Consider the following 11258-nt stretch of genomic DNA (forward strand, 5'->3'; position numbering starts at 1 on the left):
TGATTATATATATAACTATATAAATATATAACTGCATAAAATAAATTTTAAATTAAATCATTATATTTCATTTACAACAACTGGCAGAGCCACGCTATTGCCGAAATGAAATATATGATTTAATAAGTTAGTTGCGGGAAAGTAAAAGTTAGTTGCGATAAAGTAAAAGTTAGATGTTCTATAAAAATTAGTTGCGATAAAGTAAATGTTAGATGCGGAAAGTAAATGTTAGTTGCGATAAAGTAAATGTTAGATTGTTAGATATCATAATATTTCATTTAGAACAACCGGCAGAGCCACGCTATCGTCTAAATGAATATATGATATAATTATATAAATAAATAAATANCATACTAGATTTAGCTTTCCATGAACTTACTTTTGATCAACACTAAAAACATCACTCATAATTTGGAAAATGAAAAATATATTGGAACTTAGAACTTTTATACTCACTCACACTATATTTTACAATGAGATATAATGATTCTCAAGCTAGCACAAGGCCTCTATTTATAGGCCAAATGAGAGAAAGGGTCAAAATTTTTATTAATGCAATGTAGTTGTAATAGTAGTTTTTGTCTCCTCCAACTTCAATTCCATGTCCCTTCTTTCAATGCTTTGTTCCATGACTTTAATCGCCGAATTTGACTCTGCTCAAAACAGCAAACATGTGGGGAGTTGTCTGAAGATAAATTGGGCCACTTGGTTCACCTCATTTGGTTAAATATTGAAATAGTTATGATTTTTTTACTATATGCTGGTCATGGTGAAAGTAAATTTGTCCTCCTTTTGATATTTTCACAATTTGGTCATCTTAACCAACTTTTTAGGCAATCATGTCTTCTGCAAAAATGTAGATAATTTCTCAACAATTCCAAACATGTTTGAATGATCACGTCCATTTGAGTTTTCTAGCTTGAGTTATCATTATTTTACTAACACATAGAAAACCTGAAAATAAAACATATTTAGTAAGACATTTAAATATAAACACACAATACTAAAATAACATAATTTTATAATTTTAATGAAACTTAAATTTTAAAATATAAGTTTTAACATATAATAAATTATTAATTTTAAGTTTCATCACCTCTCCGCTCCTGTCTGTCTAGAATTCAGACAAGTTTTTCTTCATATGACAGATTTGGAGCAAGCTGCAACGGCTCATAACTCAAAACATGAGAAGGATTTGCATATACTTCCTCAGCATCGAAACTTGGAACACATTGTGTTCTTCGGCTAGATTCGACGGTAGAGCTACACGATAAGCAAGTGTCCCAACTCTATCAAAAATTTCGAATGGCCCAACGAATCTCAGACTCAGCTTGCCTCTCTTCCCAAACCTCATAACACCCTTCATGGGTGTTATCTTCATGTATACGTGATCTCATAGGGCAAATTCGAGATTCCTTCTTCTCTTGTCAGCATAACACTTTTGGCGACTCTGGGCGGTCTTCATCCTGTCTCGGATCTTGACCACTACGTCTGCAGTATGCTGAACAATCTCTGGGCTAAGTTCTCATCTTTCGCCGACTTCATCCCAATGAATCAGCGATCTGCACTTCTTTCCATACAGTGCTTCCTAGGGAGCCATACCTATAGATGATTGAAAACTGTTGTTGTAGGTAAACTCCACTAGGGGTCGTTTCGATTCCCAATTCCCATGAAAATTGATCACACAAGCTCGCAACAAATCTTCCAATATCTGAATCACTCGCTCAGACTGGCCATCTGTCTGAGGGTGAAATGCCGTACTGAATAGCAACTTCATCCCCATAGCTGCATGTAAACTCTTCCAAAAAGACGATGTGAATCTCGGGTCCCTGTCAGACACAATAGAAACTGGGATTCCGTGCAATCTGACTATCTCCCGAATATAAAGCTCTGCATACCGAGTCATGGAGAAATTCGTCTTCCCCAGAAAGAAGTGTGCCGATTTAGTAAGTCGATCCACTATAACCCAAATGGCATTAGATCCTATGACTTACCTCGGCAATCCAACAACAAAATCCATGGTGATATTCTCCCATCTCCAATCGGGAATAGGGAGCGGCTTAAGCATCTTTGCTGGCCTCTGATGCTCTGCTTTCACTTGCTGACAAGTGAGACATTCTTATACAAATTGAAGAATGTTCTGCTTCATCTCTGGCCACCAATACATCATCTGTAAGTCCTTGTAAATCTTGGTACCCCTGGATGGATGGAATACGGAGATGTATGTGCTTCTGCCAAAATATCCTCTCTGATCGAATCAACACTAGGCACCCACATCCTTCCTCTGTACCTCACAATAACACCGGACACTGCTGTAGAACCCGTTAAATCAGACTACGTATAAGCCATGCATAATTTCTCGTATTTTAAAAAAAATGATTTCTTTATTATTTAAGGCATTTTAAAGTTGTTTAGTCATGATTATTTATTTTAAATCGTATGAGCTTAGTTTTACCTTTTTAATTAAATAAGCGAGGACGGACCGGAGTTGGAGTTTTAAGATAAAATTTAATGATAAGAAAATATTACTAAATTTAATTTAAGATAAATAATAATTTATTTAATGTAAAAGAAGGTTTAAGGATTTATTTAATTAATTTGAGATAAGTAGTAAATAAGTTCTTTTATTTCCAATAATTAATTTAAAAGCCTAAATTAAAATATGTGACCAATTGAGATAAGTTAATCTATACTTATTTTAATTAAGAGATTTCAATTTAACATGTTAGTAATTTAATTTATAGATTTAGTAATGAATGCACGATAATTTTATCCCTTAATTAATTTATTAATTCACTAAACTATTTAATAGGTTGATAAAACTCTAAAGAATTAAAATACAAGATTTAAGAAATATTTTCCATTCCATTTTATTATAATTTTCGGCCATTTCATTTTTGTAGGAATTAAATTTGTCAACTCACAATTTTGGGTATCTTTCTTTATCCCTTCTTGACATTGATAATTCCTTCAACTTTAAATCTTCAATAATTAACAATTAAGCAATTTTCCTACCTCATTTAACTAGATAAAAATCGGCCCCCTCCCTTCTAGACTTAAAAATATTTGACAACTCATTCCTTTGATTCTTTCCTAATCCTTTTCTTATTAGATAATCCCCTAAATTTTATTCACCAATAATTAACATTTAAGCAATATTTCTACCTTGTTTATCTAGCAATATTCCATCCTCATTTACAACAAAAATTCGGTCATCCCTTCCTTTAAAAGATTTAAATTGGTTTGATAACTTATTCCTTGTTATCTTTCCTTAATCTTTTCTAGGTAGATAATTTCCCCCACTTTTAAATAACCAACAATTAAATAATTAAGCAATTTTCTCCTTGTTCCTAGACCAAAAATTCGACCATGTGCACCCTTAATTATCCCTCAAAAATCTTTTGATATCAAATCATTCGTTATCTCACAAACTAGGAAGATAGCAAGATTAATTTCTCCTTTTTATCTTGCAAACTTTCCCCTCATTCCTATCCATTCTCTCCCTCTCCATTTTTGAAAATTCAGAGCATTTTCAGTAGAGAAAATCGAGATTTGCTAGGGAGAAAACAAGAAAGAAAAACAAGAAAGTTAAACAACTTCGTCTTCGTCGCGCCGTATCGTCGTATTAATTCGTTTTCCTTTCAAACGATTTGCAGACATGTCTATATTTTTCTTTCACTCTTCAATCAAGCCATAATATGATTTTAAACATTTCATTATCATGAGTTTGTGAAGCAAGAACTGAAAATTTCAGCAGCACCTTTCGAAAATTATGTACAGAATTTTATGGTTTCCTTTGTGCCTTTACGGGTTCCATGTTTGTGTTGTTTCAGGTGGTTAGCTCGACCCTAGGCTCCCAAGGCTGCACCTAGGCACGTACTAGGGTGTATCAAGACCATGTTGGTCCATTAGTTCATGCCCCATGCATGTTGGAATTGAGAAATGACAGCAACTCCCCCCCTCCCCCCACCCTAGTGTCATATTGAGTTTCGATTTTCAGTTTGCAGTCAAGGGTGATGTTTCTGATCTTGGCTGTCCTAGGGGCTATAGCCATGGTTAGAACATCTCCTTGTTATGTCTAAGACGAGACCAAGTCAGCCTTTCAAGGCTTGGTCCATGGTTGCATCGGTTTAAAATAAAATAAGAACAGCCCCCTTTGATCTCCTTCATTTTCTGCACGTGTAACTTCAGCTTTATGGTGTTGGTGTGGATTTTGGCTGGCTCTTGGCCCTTAGCCATGGTTCACACCATACTTCTTGATGTGTAGATCATGCCATGGTCAATCAAATGACCACTGGAATGGTCCGTGACAGCAAGAACAAGCAAGACACCCCACGCGTGCATATGAGTTCTCGGGTGGGAGCTTCGAGTGGTTGCGGGTGTTGTTCGAATTGTAACTGGCCTAGGGCCCTTAGCCATGGTTCAAACCACACCTTGGGATGTTGGTATGATACTCTGGTCGGTGGTTCAAGCCCCAATGGCCAATAGTCCCGAAAACAACGTAAGGAAACGCACCAACAACTGTTGTATTTTTGACAACACCTGTACTTGCGGTTCAGAGGTGTGTTTCGAGTACTTGGTTGGCTTTTAGCCTATGGCCTTTGACCGGACAGTACCTCATTGAGTTAGGGAGGTCATGCTTTTGGCCGTTTGTGATTCGGTCAAGTTTAGAGGTCGTACGAGAATTTACGGTGCAATGTGCCAAAGTAACTCTCGAAAGAGAGTTTCATGTTTTGGCCTCCATTCACCAAAATTTCGACTTGTACAACTTTAGGAACATTATTTCATCATTTTCGGTGTAATTTAATCATGACTAAATGATGGGTGGTGTTGGTTCGTGTTGACACGGAGTCATGGTTAAATACTAAGTCGTTGAGCGTTATTGTCTCGTTTTTGGGTTGAATTACGAAGTTTTGGTCAAGTTAAATCATTTGCATATTTTTCATGTTAGAATTAGAGCGCAGCGAGCCTGGGAACGATCCAACCCATTTGGTAAATTAATAGAGGATGTTTAATTATGTTATTTAATTATATTACCTGCATAAAAATATAAAATATTCATTTTTGAGATTTATGCGATATTGCTTGTGGCCACCTCACAATCATGGGATTGCAGCTTATCATGGGATTATTTCCTCACCCGGTGGTCACTAACCGATTCATGTTCATTTATTGGTACGGATATCCAGTCCAAGGACTGTGATGATCTCTACCGCCCAGTATACTGTGGTTTAGTTTGATCAGGCGATTCAGTTCAGTTCATGGGCTACTTGCGTAGAACATAATCTCAACAGAAAATTATTACATGATATTTCATGACAGGGCTCTATAGAGCAAACATTTCACTTACGATTTTCAGTTCAGTTATGCACGTATTTATAATTATTCATGACACGATTTTCATGATACGCTTTATGACACGATATTTCCACGTTACATTTTATGACATGATATCTTTACATGGCATGAAATTTTATGATATATGTACTTGTTATTTACGATATATGCATGCTGAGTCTTTAGACTCACTAGACTTGATTGTTGTAGGTACTGATGAGGTCGGGACCGAGGGCGGGGACCAGTGAGCCATCGTGGGTCGGCAGTAGTAGGAACCCGAGGACCTCATTTTCAGCACTAACTATTTTTATTCCAAACTCAGTTTTTATTTTGTTGAAATTTTTTTTAGTTGTTACTTTAAAACAAATATTTACTTCCACTGCTACTTTAAATGTTGAACCATTTTTATTAGTTTATTTTATGAATGAGGCTTTTTATTTAACTAAAGAGAAAATTTTTTTTAAAATTATTCCGCAAATTTTCAAGTACGAAACACGGGCCTCTATAGGTGGTAACAGAGCCTATGTTCTTGTAAAGGGTTATACTACTACTGACCTCGAGAAGCTCGCGAAATCACGTCTTCGGTCTATAAGTTTTATATTTATGCATTTTGTTTAAAGCATGAAATATTTTAACAGCATGTTTTCATGAAATGTTTTACGTCAAGATTTTAATTATGAAGTATTTATTTAAATTTAAAGAAATAATGGAGATTATGCATATTAGTTACGTATGGATTATGTATGGAACAGTATGCCTCCTAAACGTATCCTTGAGCGCGCGAGAGATGATGGGCCTCGTCACGAGGACGGTGAGAATAAGAGGCAGGAGAGGAATAGACCTCCACCCCCTCCACCAGACATGAATGCCCAGATGCTAGCTGGGATGACTCAGTTCTTCACACAGTTTGCGGGGAACAATGCTGTGGCAGCCAAGCCGACATGGCCCGAGGCTACTTATGAGAGGTTTATGAAGATGCGTCCGAAGAAATTTTCAGGGACGACAAATCCCATGATTGCCGAGGGCTGGATCAAGTCCCTCGAGATTATCTTTGAGTTTATGGAGCTTGGGGATGCAGACAGAGTTCGTTGCGCCACCTATTTATTCGGAGGAGATGCCCGCTTATGGTGGGAAGGAGCATCAGTAGGCCTGAACTTGGCTACTTTGAGCTGGACGCGCTTCACGGAGGTATTTTACTCGAAATATTTTACTGACGAAGTGCGTTCTAGATTGACCAGGGAGTTCATGACCCTGAGACAGGGAGATCTGACGGTTACGGAGTTCATCAGTAAGTTTGAGAGGGGCTGCCATTTTGCAAGGTTCTAAAAAGCGTGAAGCGCCCCGAAGCGCGGATGTCGAGCTCCAAGCTTTTCAAGCTTAAGCGAGATTAGCACAGGCTTAAGCGTGAAAAAGCGATTTTTATCTTTAGTGTAATTGTAATTATCTCAAACCAATAAATAGATAAAATAATACATAAATATGATAAATTTAAGTCTGATGCATTAATTCTCATATTTATAGAAGCATAAAAATCTCAAAATTAGAATCTTTATTTGTTTTTGCAACTAGACCACATTAAAAATGTTAAATATTTGTCAAATCATTATCAGACACGCTTAATCATAATTAAAATTAAAAAATAAACTTCTAAATTATAAACCTAATTTATTATTTTAAAATAAAAAGGCATATCTTCAAAATAAAAAAATTAAAAAATAAATAGATGTGATTAATTGTGCTTAAATACGTTTAATTAAACGTTTTAATTACGCTTAATTCGGTCAAACTATAATTTGATCGCTTTTTTCCGCTTTCTCCGAAGCGAGGCGTTTTTGCCGAGCTTCAAGCTTAAGCGCGCTTAAGCGAGGCTTAAGCGGGCTTTTTAGAACATTGCCATTTTGTGCCCCTGATTGTGAATGATGTGAGTGCCAAGCTGAGGCACTTTCTAGATGGACTACGGCCGATCTTGCGTCGTGATGTTAGGGTGGCTGGCCCTACTACCTTTGAAGTCGCTGTTTCCAGAGCTCTTGTTGTAGTGCAAGATCATATTGACATTGAGAGGGATCGCTAGGGTAAGCGGTCAGTTCCAGTACCACACCGCCCTCATCCTCAGCAGCAGCAGCAGCAGCAGCATAAGAGGCCTCATCATGGCCCGCCCAGAGACAGAGGACCGCAGCAGCGGCAGCAGGGACGCGCAGTCCCGATGACCTTTGAGCACCCAGTCTGTCCCAAGTGCACACGCCGCCATCCTGGAGCATGTATGTATGGCTCAGGGAAGTGTTATGTGGGGACCCGGACGTTAATTCATTTCTTAATCATTCTTTAGGAATAATTCAATCAATGAAGATAAACAAGGTCTAAATTTTTTTTTTAAATGCGGAACGTAATGGAATCAGTCTAGTATACAAATCAGTATAAAAGTACAAGTGTTGTACATCATACAACAAACGACACTAGGGTTCAACTACTATATATCAAGTGCTGAAACTTAACTACTTCTGATCCGGATCACCACGCTAACTTGTCCTTTCTCTCATCCTCTTCTTGACCTTGATCCTGTCCCACCTGTTGTCATGCACACATACAAACACGACAACAGCCGGATAACTCCGGTGAGAATAAAATCCCAGTATAAACAATGTATACATGCAATGCATAAAATCATATACAAAAGCATAAATCATGTATCACAAAACATAAATAATAATTTATGCACATTAGTGAATACAGATAAAACTCTTTGACTCGTCATCTCGGACTCGACTCATTTCTAATCTAGGGATCCCGGTGCCTGGATATTACAATATACCGAATTTCCGCGATAGGAATCGATCCATTCCTAAGCAACATCGATATAAATCAAATATCCATTGTCTTGGCATATCCGCCATAGACTTGTCATATACGCCAATGCCTACTCTGACAATGTGCAATGGGCCAATGATCACTCTGTCATAATCTGGCACCTCTGTCAACGACTCTCACTCAATAGCTATCTGCTATTCTCTGCTTTTCTATAAATCCATAGACTAAGCATATTCATTCAAACAATATAACGGTATGCAACCAATAACATACAAGTATGTGATTTAGGGAAACTCAAGTCCAATCTGACTTAAGTCAATCTCCCGGTTAACATTGAGTTATACCTTTCTTTCGTCGGTTTCTGGCTCTATCAAAGTCTCAAAGTCAAAGCTGTCAATATCAAGCTGAAATGACATATCGAATAGGCATAATATCAATATTTAACTCAAATCAGATTTGTTCTGATCAATACTCAATCTAATTCAATATCGACGGTATAACGGTACAATCTCGATATCCCCGTCAATTCAGACAACAACAGATATCAATTACAAATCATAACCGATAGTCAATATAATCCATAATCTCAGAAATCTAAATAATATCAATTCCATCTCTTAAAAATCATAACAAATGTATAAATAATCTGTTCTTCAATATGTTCTCGGTTCTACGATGTCTACTATCTCAAGAACATCATATATCTATCCTATCCGATTCTGACAATACCATAATTTCAAACCATATCAAAATTCAATAAAACTTACGTCTAGTTGAAGCTCTCGTCGATAGAAACACGGTACCGCAGTCGGATTGAAATTCTAACGGGCGGATCTTGCACAAACTTTCCTTGGCCTCTTCTCGTTTCCTTTGTTAAGGTAGGAATGAATGAAAGTTATCACTCATGCGTGGCTAGGACACTTGTCTTTCATGCATATCAGACGGCACTCGGGCGATCCCAATCTACTGCTCGGGCGCGGAACCTTCTGCCCGAGTACTCAAGTTGTGACACACTGGCGCTCGGGCGGTCCTTTTCTACCGCTCGGGAGCCAGACGTTCTGTCCGAGAACTTTGCTTGTTATCCACTGGCGCTCGGGCGGTCAAAAACTACCGCTCGGGCGCCATATGTTCTGTCCAACATCTTGGCTTGTATTGCACCGACGCCCGGCTTCTCCACTTGAGCTCCTACAATCTCAATACTATTAATTAATCCACTTCTGATTACAGTAATTAAATCTCGGGCATTAAATGTTATAAGTGTGGTAGCCCAGACCACTTGCTGCAGCAGTGCCCTCGGAAGAATCTGTCTACCCAAGGCAGAGTTTTTGCGCTTCATGCGACAGAGACGAACCCAGACACCATGCTTATGACAGGGAGAATTTTAATAGTTGGCTCAGCTACGAAAGCCTTGATAGATTCAGGGGNCACCATGCTTATAACAGGGAGAATTTTAATAGTTGGCTCAGCTACGAAAGCCTTGATAGATTCAGGGGTTACTCACTCGTTTATTTCGGAGGTCTTTGCTAATTTTCTCAAGGTCAAAACCATTGGGCTAGATGGAGCCTATTCAGTAGTATTTCCTTCTGGTGAAGAGATGACAGCTACCAATGTGATCCGAGACATATATCTCGAGCTTCATGGCAATCTCGTTTATGCGGATCTGATTGTCTTACCGATGCCAGAGTTTGACATCATTCTGGGGATGGACTGGCTACTAAGGAACAGAGTTTTGATCAACTTTCAGCGGAGATCTGTTCTATTCCGGCCGCCTGGGATGACACAGTTCTTATTCGAGCCAGACATGTACTTTCCTTTACCGCGCATTATACCTTGTGTCCAGGATAGGAAGCTCGTGCATAGAGGGTGTCGGGCATTTTTAGCGACTTTTGTATCCGTCCCCGAGGCACCCAGTCAGTCAGCCTCCGATGTCCCAATTGTTAGGGATTTTCTAGACATGTTTCCTAATGACGTCTCTGGTATGCCACCCGAGCGAGAGGTGGAGTTTTCTATTGAGCTTATGCCAGGTACGGTACCGATCTCAAAAGCACCGTACCAATTAGCACCGACAGAGATGGCAGAACTGAAGAAACAAATCCAAGAACTTCTTGACAAGGAGTTCATTCGCCCAAGTTTTTCGCCATGGGGCGCGCCAGTCTTGTTTGTGAAGAAAAAAGATAGTTCGATGCGGCTTTGTATTGACTACCGGGAGTTGAACAGGGTCATAGTGAAGAACAAGTACCCACTGCCGTGGATTGAGGATTTATTTGAGCAGTTGCAGGGAGCTTCGGTATTCTCCAAGATTGATCTGCCTTCCGGTTACCACCAGTTGAGGGTGAAAGATACTGATGTTTTCAAGACTTCTTTCAGGACTCGTTATGGCCACTACGAGTTCCTTGTGATGCCGTTCGGTTTGACGAATGCGCCAGCGATCTTCATGGATCTCAGGAATCGCTTATTTCAGCCGTATCTTGATCAGTTTGTGATAGTATTCATAGACGACATTCTCGTCTACTCGAACAATCACGAGGAGCACGGAAAACATCTGACCACAATTTTGCAGACCTTGCAGAAGTATAAGCTATTCGCGAAGTTCAGTAAATGCGAATTCTGGTTAGAGAAGGTGGCATTCTTAGGCCACATTGTTTCTAACAGCGGTATCGAGGTAGACCCAGCGAAAGTTGCAGCAGTCAGAGATTGGGTTGTGCCGCAGAATGCATCAGAGCTCCGCAGTTTTCTTGGGCTAGCAGGATATTATCGGAAGTTCATTCAGGGATTCTCTTCCATCGTAGTTCCACTCACATCATTGACAAAGAAGAATGTTAAATTTGTGTGGAGCGAGGAGTGCCAGAAGAGCTTCGATACTTTGAAGCAAGCTCTTATCTCAGCGCCAGTATTGGCCATGCCGTCAGGGCCTTGTGAGTTTTTTCTGTGTACCAATGCTTCGAAGCTCGGTCTAGGCGCAGTGTTGATGCAGCATGGGAAGGTGATAGCGTATGCTTCTTGATAGTTGAAAACCCATGAGAAGAACTACCCTACCCATGATCTAGAGTTGGCAGCCGTAGTTTTTGCCTTGAAGATTTGGAGGCATTATTTGTATGGGGAGAAGTGTCAGATCT

This window comes from Primulina huaijiensis, chromosome 1, assembly GCF_012295235.1.
Source record: "Primulina huaijiensis isolate GDHJ02 chromosome 1, ASM1229523v2, whole genome shotgun sequence".
NCBI classification, from domain to species: domain Eukaryota; kingdom Viridiplantae; phylum Streptophyta; class Magnoliopsida; order Lamiales; family Gesneriaceae; genus Primulina; species Primulina huaijiensis.